The sequence below is a fragment of the Salvelinus sp. IW2-2015 genome, linkage group LG14 (genome assembly GCF_002910315.2).
Source record: "Salvelinus sp. IW2-2015 linkage group LG14, ASM291031v2, whole genome shotgun sequence".
Classification (NCBI taxonomy): domain Eukaryota; kingdom Metazoa; phylum Chordata; class Actinopteri; order Salmoniformes; family Salmonidae; genus Salvelinus; species Salvelinus sp. IW2-2015.
The window spans coordinates 53,564,753-53,574,809 of NC_036854.1; the positions used below are offsets into that span (position 1 = coordinate 53,564,753).

At 42.9% G+C, this 10,057-nt stretch overlaps 1 long non-coding RNA gene across 1 annotated transcript in view; it reads right to left on the minus strand.

The window, feature by feature from the left end:
• Positions 1–3,733: 3,733 nt before the first annotated feature.
• Positions 3,734–10,057, minus strand: part of LOC139028704 (uncharacterized) — a 9,824-nt gene continuing 3,500 nt past the window's right edge. The window contains exons 2-3 of the long non-coding RNA XR_011480958.1: positions 9,124–9,208; positions 3,734–3,877 (exon numbers count right to left, since the gene is read on the minus strand). This is a non-coding gene — a long non-coding RNA (uncharacterized lncRNA). The remainder of the gene's footprint in view (positions 3,878–9,123; positions 9,209–10,057) is intronic.

Here is a 10,057-nt window from a genome sequence, read left to right on the forward strand (position 1 = left end):
TGCATTCGCTATAAATTATCGCTCAGTTTGGTCTCTAAAACGAGGTTCTAATCTCGTTCCTGGTACTTCATAGTACCAAAACATTACCTCATCCAAGGCATAACTCAATTGTCAACTCTAGATACTCCCATCTCAAGTAAACCCCCTTTTGACCCCACTCATGGACAAGCTCACTGAGGGGAGTGAGCCTTTAGGTCCTACACTATCCCAGGATAAGTGTAAGATGAGAGAGAACCCACAATGTTTCCAGACACTGCCATACACCTCCCCCCARTGGGAAAAGGAGGGAGTGACTGGCATGGAGACAAGTAATTGGTTCCCCATTAATCACGCCATCCCTTCACATGGTTTAAGAATAGGTAAAGACACATTCACATATGAAGACAATGTTCCATTCTGTCCTCTTCCCTTTCTGATATTCTGCATAGCACCAGGGACATGTGAAAGATAAGCCTAACCTCTCCCCTCTCTGGGCCCCAAGTGACTGAGCCCTAGCTGAGAAGGGAAAAAAGTGCAACTGCCAACACTATAGTCCAAAGGGATACATTCTAATGACAAGTATCTCACATAAGCATATTATATAAATAAAACATCTTATTTATCTATGTTACCCAACTAATTCTGATTCATCCGCCACACACCCTAGTCATAGACTGTTCTCTCTGCTACCGCATGGCAAGCAGTACCGGAGCGCCAAGTCTAGGTCCAAGAGGCTTCTAAACAGCTTCTACCCCCAAGCCATAAGACTCCTGAACATCAATTCTCTACCCAGACTATTTGCATTGACCCCCTACCCCCCTTTTACACTGCTGCTACTCTCTCTTATTCTCTATGCATAGTCACTTTATTAACTCTACCTACATGTACATATTACCTCAATTATCTCAACTAACCGGTGCCCCCAAACATTGACTCTGTACTGGTACCCCCTGTATATAGCCTCGCTATTGTTATTTTACTGCTGCTATTTCATTATTTGTTACTTTTATTTCTTATTATTTTTTACATTTTATTGATATATTTTATGTTTTAAGGTATTTTTCTCTTTTTTCTAAAAAAAAAACCTGCATTGTTGGTTAGGGCTTGTAAGTAAGCATTTCACTGTAAGTTCTAAATCTGTTGTTTTCGGCGCATGTGAAAAATTACATTTGATTTGACACCATAGAACCTGTGTCTAACATATAGCCTTCACTGTAGCACACCCATTAACAACAACTGGGGAATAAAACAAACTATCATTGCCATTTAAATGCTGTGTGTTCTTGAGAATGAGTGTGACAACCTTCAATGACTGCTTCATACACTGACTGTAGATCTATCCATTCACAACAACTGGGGAATAAAACAAACTATCATTGCCATTTAAATGCTGCGTGTTTTTGAGAATGAGTGTGACAACCTTCAATGACTGCTTCATACACTGACTGTAGATCTATCCATTCTGTAGATCTATCCATTCTGCTCTGTATTCAGGCACTCTCATTACTTCTCTGGGACATGTCTGCAACACTGTCTCAGGGTCACACGGAGCGTCTGATTGTCTGCTGTCACTCACCACTGCAACTGCCTGCCTAGCCTGGCGGTTGAACGAGTGCTTACTTGGCCTGAATTTCAGCTCTCTGTGATATTCATCCATTCTCTCCTGCACCTCCTTCGCTGTCCAGCTGTCAACAAGCTCTCTCTTAAACACAATAGACAGAGGTGAGTCAGGCCAGTTCCTCACAAACATCATGGCTACCTCCATGTCCAGGTTTTTCATTCTCCTCCCTTTACGTTGAAGACAGTCATCTGCTATGTCAGACGCATCCAGTAATCAACAGGACTTTCACGGGCCTTGGGCAGAGTGTTATAAAAGTCTGCAAGAGGCATGCAGGAATATGAGAGGTCACTGAAGTGTTGCTCGGGGATAGCGTCAGGGTGCTGTACAACATCAAGAGATGGATCACTGCTTAATCCTATTTTCACCACACGTTTGGCTCTCCCCATCAGCCTATGCATTATCTCCGACTGATCAGCAGCACAGACATTCTTCTTTCTCAGATATGTTGTCATAGGTCAACCCACTCATCGACGGAGCACTTGTCAGGCTCTTGGAGGGCTTTCTTGAGTCTGACTTGAGGACTACATTCAGCTGTGATAGATCTACAGTATTGGGGCTGTTGTGTTTGTTGGTATTGCTGGCAGGGCTCTGTGAATGTGTGTATTTTCTATCAGACATCAGTCTGGCTGTGATCGAATCCCCAATGTGTTTCCCCAACTCTGTGACTAAAGCACCTAAATGCTTGAATGTATTGTCTACCTCACTAGACTGGTGGTAGGGAGTGGAGGTGCCTGGGGCCTGAGCCACCTTGCCATACACATTATCACTAACATACTCATCATCAGCAAATAACTGTTCACTCAATACATGTGAACCTACTGATCCTGGGGCAATAACTGAGTGACAAGGAATGGGCCTACCCCTACCAAACATTGTTTTATTGTTCACCTAATACCTTTTTTGCACTGTTGGTTAGAGCCTGTAAGTAAGCATTTCACTGTAAGGTCTACACCTGTTTAATTCGGCGCACGTGACAAATAAACGTTGATTTGATTTGAATGAGTATTACTGACGCTTGGATGACATACTATCAGCGTAAACAGATCTAACATAACTCATTACGTGAATACGTTAAGAACTTGCCCTAATTGCATAACCTGTGCTTTCCCACGCTGTCTCTGTCTGTGAATGCGAACTTCTCCGATGTCACCGCTTTGTAGCTGTTGTCCCCCGACTGGCAGTTAAGCTGGTCTTCATGAAGTCATGGAGTCACGCCACCAGATGTAACCCTTCGATTCTTGACTGTCGCTAAATTGCAGGACTGATACGCACACACAAGATCATCGGGTTCAGGCAAGTGGCCCATTTATTGTTAGGCTAGACAATAGAAAGAGTGAAAATTCACCCAAGGCTGAAAAACAGCCAAATATTAACAAACTTTCGCTGAACCTCTTCTACAGCAGTGATGCTTAGAATTCCATATCCCCTAAATGGCACCAAAATGTCTCCCTTTTTATTTTACCATTACAATATATAAGTTGGATGCACAGAATCGTCTAGAATGTCATTGTATGCTATATAATTAAGATGACCCTTCACTTGAACTAAAGGTCCTAGCCCGAACCATTTAAAACCGCCCCAGACCATTTATTATCCTCCACCAAACTTTACAGTTGGCACTATGCATTCGGGCAGGTACCGTGTTCCTGGCRTTCACCAAACCCAGATTCATCCGTCGTACTACCATATGGTGAAGCGTGATTCATCACTCCAGAGAATGTGTTTMCAATGCTCCAGAGTCCAATAGCGGTTAGCTTTACACCACTCCAGCCGACGCTTGGCTTTATGATCTTAGGTTTGTGTGCTGCTGCTGGGCCATGGAAACCCATTTCATGAAACTCCTGACAAACAGTTCTTGTGCTGACATTGCTTCCAAAAGCAGTTTGGAACTCGGTAGCGAGTGTTGCAACCAAGGACAGACGGTCACGTTCTGTGAGCTTGTGGGGCCTACCACTTCTCGGCTGAGCTATTGTTGCTCCTAGATTTTTCCATTTCACAATAACAGCACTTACAGTTGACCGGGGCATCTCTAGCAGGGCAGAAATAGGCCCACCCACTTGGGAGCCRGGTCCACCCACTGGGGAGCCAAGGTTAGCCAATGAGTTTTTCCCCACGAAAGGGACAGAAAGACAGAAATACTCCTCCGTTTCAATAGTTGTCCGGGTGGCTGGTCTCAGACGATCCAGCAGGTGAAGAAGCCGGATGTGGAGGTCCTGGGCTGGCGTGGTTACACATGATCTGCGGTTATGAGGCCGGTTGGACGTACTGCCAAATTCTCTAAAACAATGTTGGAGGCGGGTTATGGTAGAAAAATTAACATGACATTTTCTGGCAACAGCTCTGGTGGACATTGCTGCAGTCAGCAAGCCAATTGCTCACTCCCTCAAAACATGAGACATCTGTGGCATTGTGTTGTGTGACAAAACTGCAAATTTTAGAGGTGCCTTTTGTCCCCAGCACAAGGTGCACCTGTGCAATGATCAGCTTCTTGACATGGATAGATTATCTTGACAAAGGATAAATGTTCACTAATAAAGGGATGCAAACTAATTTATGCACACAATACGAGAACAATGTTTCTTATATGAACTGTAATTGCTGCATGTTGCGTTTATATATTTGTTCAGTGTATATAAGCTATTACTCTATGTGGGAGGTTATAGACCTAGCCTACAGTAAATGTCCAGATTTCAGTTACATCTATTTAACCCATCTGAACACTAGGCTACAGTTCCCTTGACGTGCCATATTTGCAGTCCCCGTCTTGTGACTGTTGAGTTTTTATAGTTCCTCACACAACACTGCTATCATCCTCTTTTACCACTTCACCAAATCATTCCCAAACATTACAGTTCTGGCCCTCCCTCCTCTATATTTTCAACTTTCCATTTCACASTTTTTATCCAATTTGAATTAAATTAAATTGAATTAAAAGTTTTTTTTGCCTCAGTGGATCAACGTTAACTTTTTCTGCCCAAGTTTCCAAAAGCATTTGGCGTGTATTTGATTTGCGTATAGTTAGGCCCTAAAGGTTAGGCTTGCGCACTAGCCTAATGGCAGATACAAATAATGAATGAAATGCACAATAATTATACATTTATGTATATTTTTATGCATTGTTTTCTGTCTTTATTCAACCCGCCCCTCACCCACCCGCCCTTCATCCACACAATATTTCATGACCCTAAACCCGCCCGCCCCACGGATATCACTAGTGCCTGTGCTCACATTTCCAAATGTAAAAACACAGCTTTGGAAGCTTCGTCCTCTTGTTCCTTTCGAAGAGAGGAGAGTCTCAGCTTTCTCTAGGTATACTTTTAATTTCTCAACTAGTTAGTCTACTGAGGTAATCAACAACTTATTTATTGACTACCTCAGTAGACTATGTATTATACTTTTTAATAAAGCACTATAAATGACTTCATAAGATAAGTTAGGGGCGCGCGCAGTGATGTGGGCTGGTCTGAATAAATGCCAAGGCTGAAGTAATGTGACTAATCAACAGTGGTGTACTCATGGATGCCAAGGAAAGCCAGACAACTCCAAAACATTGACTAAGAAGTAAAACCTTTAAAAAAAAAAATCTCTGTTTCATCATTTTCCTTCAATTCACAAGAGGCTGAATGTATCTCACCAGAGATGGCATCCAAGGGAATGAAACAGTGCCTATCTGTCTCTGTAAGTGTAGGTCACCTACAGTGCATTTGGAAAGTATTCAGACCCCTTGACTTATTCCACATTTTGTTATGTTACAGCCTTATTCTCAAATGGATGAAACTGTTTTTTCCCATCATCAATCTACATGCAATAACCGTTTTTTAGAAATGTGTAAATTTATTCMAAAAAAAATATGGAAATATCACATTTGGCAGCAATTACAGCCTCGATTCTTCTCGGGTATGACGCTACAAGCTTGGCACACCTGTATCTGGGGAGTTTCTCCCATTCTTCTCTGCAGATCTACTCAAGCACTGTCTGGGAGTGTCACTGCACAGCTATTTTCAGGTGTCTCCAGAGATGTTCAAGTCCGGGCTCTGGCAGGGCCGCTCAAGGACATTCAGAGACTTGTCCCGAAGCCACTCCTGCGTTGTCTTGGCTGTGTGCTTAGGGTCGTTGTCCTGTTGCAAGGTGAACCTTCACCCCAGTCTGAGATCCTGATCAAGAATCTCTGTACTTTGCTCCATTCATCTTTACCTCAATCCTGACTATTCTCCCAGTAACTGCTGCTGAAAAACATCCTGACAGCATGATGCTTACACCACCATGCTTCACCGAAGGTTTACTCCAGACGTAAAGATTTTTGATTTTTGGTTTCATCAGACAAAATAATCTTGTTTCTCATTGTCCGAGTCTTTAGGTGCCTTTTGCCAAACTCCAAGCGGGTTGTTGTGTGCTTTTTACTGAGAAGTGGCTTCCGTCTGGCCACTAGCCATCAAGGCCTGATTGGTCGAGTGCTGCAGAGATTGTTGTCCTTCTAGAAGGTTATCCCATCTCCACAGAGGAAATCTGGAGCTCTTTCAGAGTGACAATTGGGTTCTTGGTCACATTCCTGACCAAGGCCTTTCTCCCCCGATTGCTTAATTTGGCCGGGCGGCCAGCTCTAGGAAGATTCTTGGTTGTTCCAAATTTCTTCCATTTAAGAATGATGGAGGCCACTGTGTTCTTGGGGACCTTCTATGCTGCAATAATTTTTTGGTACCGTTCCCCAGATCTGTGCCTCGACACTATCGTGTCTCGGAGCTCTACGGACAATTCCTTTTAACTCATGGCTTGGTTTTTGTTCTGACATGCACTGTCAACTGTGGGACCTTATATATAGACTGATTTGCGCCTTTCCAAATCATGTCCAATCAATTGAATTTACCACAGGTGGACTCCAATCAAGTTGTAGAAACATCTCAAGGATGACTAACAGAAACAGGATGAACATGAGCTCAATTTCGAGTCTCATAGCAAAGGGTCTGAATAATTATATAAATAAGGTATTTATGTTTTTTATATTTAATGCATTAGCAAACATTAAAAATGTTTTTAATACTTATTTTCCACCATAATTTGCAAATAAATTCATTAAAAATCCTACAATGTGATTTTCTGGATTTTTTTTCCTCATTTTGTCTGTCATAGTTGAAGTGTACCTATGATGAAAATTACAGGCCTCTCTCATCTTTTTAAGTGGGAGAACTTGCACAATTGGTGGCTGACAATACTTTTTTGCCCCACTGTACATCAATGATGTCGCTCTTGCTGCTGGTGATTGGACACTGTGTTAACTAACCTCCAGACGAGCTTCAATGCCATACAACTCTCCTTCTGTGGCCTCCAACTGCTCTTAAATGCAAGTAAAACTAAATGCATGCTCTTCAACCGATCGCTACCAGCACCTGCCCGCCCATCCAGCATCACTACTCTGGACGGTTCTGACTTAGAATATGTGGACATGTACAAGTACCTAGGTGTCTGGTTAGACTGTAAACTCTCCTTCCAGACTCACAATTAAGCATTTCCAATCCAAAATTAAATCTAGAATCGGCTTCCTATTTTGCAACAAAGCATCCTTCACTCATGCTGCCAAACATACCCTCGTAAAATTGACTATCGTACCGATCCTTGACTTCGGCGATGTCATTTAAAAAATAGCTTCCAACACTCTACTCAGAAAATTGGATGCAGTCTATCACAGTGCCATCTGTTTTGTCTCCAAAGCCCCATATACTACCGACCACTATGACCTGTATGCTCTCGTTGGCTGGCCCTCGCTTCATATTCGTCGCCAAACCCACTGGCTCCAGGTCATCTATAATTCTCTGCTAAGTAAAACCCCGCCTTATCTCAGCTCACTGCTCACCATAGCAGCACCCACCCGTAGCATGCACTCCAGCAGGTATATTTCACTAGTCACCCCCAAAGCCAATTCCTCCTTTGGCCGCCTTTCCTTCCAATTCTCTGCTGCCAACGACTGGAACGAATTGTAAAAATCACTGAAGCTGGAGACTCATATCTCCCTCACTAACTTTAAGCATCAGCTGTCAGAGCAGCTCACAGATCACTGCACCTGTACATAGCCCACCTGTAAATAGCTCATCCAACTACCTCATCCCCATACTGTTATTTTTTTGTTTGTTGCTCATTTGCACCCCAGTATCTCTATTTGCACATTCATCACTCCAGTGTTTAATTGCTAAATTGTAATTATTTTGCCACTACGGCCTATTTATTGCCTTACCTCCCTTATCTTACCTCATTTGCACACACTGTATGTAGACTTTTTTCTATTGTGTTATTGACTGTATGTTTGTTTTTTACATGTTTAACTCTGTGTTTGTGTCGCACTGCTTTGCTTTATCTTGGCCAGGTCGCAGTTGTAAATGAGAACTTGTTCTCAACTAACCTACCTGGTTAAATAAAGGTGAAATAAAAAAAATCTAAGAAAATTGAGCATCATGCCAAGAGGTGAGCTAAACCAAAGCATCTCCTTATGACCCCGAGCATAATTGACTATCTCTTAGACATGAACTCTTGACAGAGCTGCATATTGATTTTGGCGTGGCACTTCGGAGAAAACAAGAGCTAACATTTTTGTTAAAAACTAGTGCAAGGAAAAGGAGGACAGCAGTGTCTTCGACTCAACTCCCATCAGCTGCATTGTCTCATATAATTGCATTTGAGAGACAGTGAGAGAAAGAGGACGAGGGATTCAACTCTGCCAACGGATGTTTGAAATTAAGAGGATAGCTGAAAAGAGAGGCAATTGAGAGCGAGGAGCGCGAAAAAAAACAAATGTGCCATCTTGAGACAGAGTGAGTGAAAGGGGGTTGAATGCATTCTCCATTTGTAGCCAGGGCTAGGGGGACAATGGATAAGCATGATTTGTACATTGTAAATGTATTGAAGTGCTATCCCACAGCAGAAGAATGCTGCGTCAGGATCACGAGTTGAACATTGTCAAAGTGCCTTTATCTCCGTGCTACACTCTCCAAAGGGACCTGGTGGAATTGAGTCAATGGATCCCCAAAAGAGAAAACCACAAACGTCTCCCTTCAAACATCTCCCTTCACTGACACCCCCAACACACACACACTTTTTTTGTAATAACTATCCTGCACTTACTCTATGCACACTCACACTCGATACTGGTACTCCCTTTATATAGTGTGGCAGACCAGATTGTTTGGTCAAGACGTTTACACAAATCAGACACGGACAGAGTTGGATTAGCTSCGTTTTAAGGGTGTTTATTTAAATAACAAACGGAAAGAAAATAATAGGTCTCCTCCAGGATACCGTCTTCGGGGTTCCGGGGTCTTGCTGTATCCTGGGGGGAACAAACCTGATCTCCCTCCATTGTCTCTGGGATTGAGCACAACTACATGGACGTAACCTCTCTTCCCACCATCCCCTCTCACATATGGTGCCATTCTGGCAGCTTTATGGACTCGTCCAGCTGGTGMGCAATCAGCCCCTTGATTACTCACCAACCACAATCAGCCCCAATTAGTCCTGGCCAGAGAGCCCGTCGAGACCTGGCACGTCCAGCAGAGGGAGCCATCGCCTCGTGATGTAGACTCCGTCCATGCCTCGATGAGCCTTTCCCTGGTGGCTGACCTGCTGAACACCACAATAGCCATGTTATTTTTACTTGTTATTGGCTGTTAATTTATTCCTCGTGTCACTATTTCTATTACTATATTTTAAAAAAAAATCTTTAACTCTGCATTGTTGGAATAGGACAAGTAAGCATTTCACTGTTAATTTACACCTGTTGATTACGAAGCATGCAACATCCCCATCACCATTCATCATCACCCATCCCTCCAAAATGCAATGCTAAAATTCATTACCAACCAACTGTCCTTATCCCTGCTACTTTAGACCCTACCTTTAGTATATTTTATTTTAAGGACTGCCTAGAAGACAGCTATCCTTGTCCAGTCAGGCATGATGATGAAACAGCAGCAGACAATGGACTATGGGAAATAAATTGCCTCCGGATGGGGCGATATAGCCATTATTTGTATCTCCTCTTAGATTCCCTTAAAGGACCTTGGTTAAAGACCATCACTTTGTTGGGCCAAACCTGTCACATTTCATAAAGCTCACTGACATTGCGATGTCAGGAAAACAGGAAGACTGGCATTGCCACACAGTGCCACACCTGTGTGAAACAAACCTAGAGTACACGCTATTGTAACGGTCGTCTTGTGGTGAATGAGCGGACCAAGGCGCAGCGGGTGATGAATACATAATGAATATTTATTAACAGAACGACGAAACACGAAAACTCTTTAACAAACTACAAAACAAATAAACGACGTAGACTGACCTAAAACATGAGAACTTACAAATACACGACGAGGAACGCACAAACAGGTACGAACTACAAACAAACGCTACAGTCCGGTGTGGTACGAACATACATACAACACGGAAGACAATCACCACAAACAAACAGTGTGA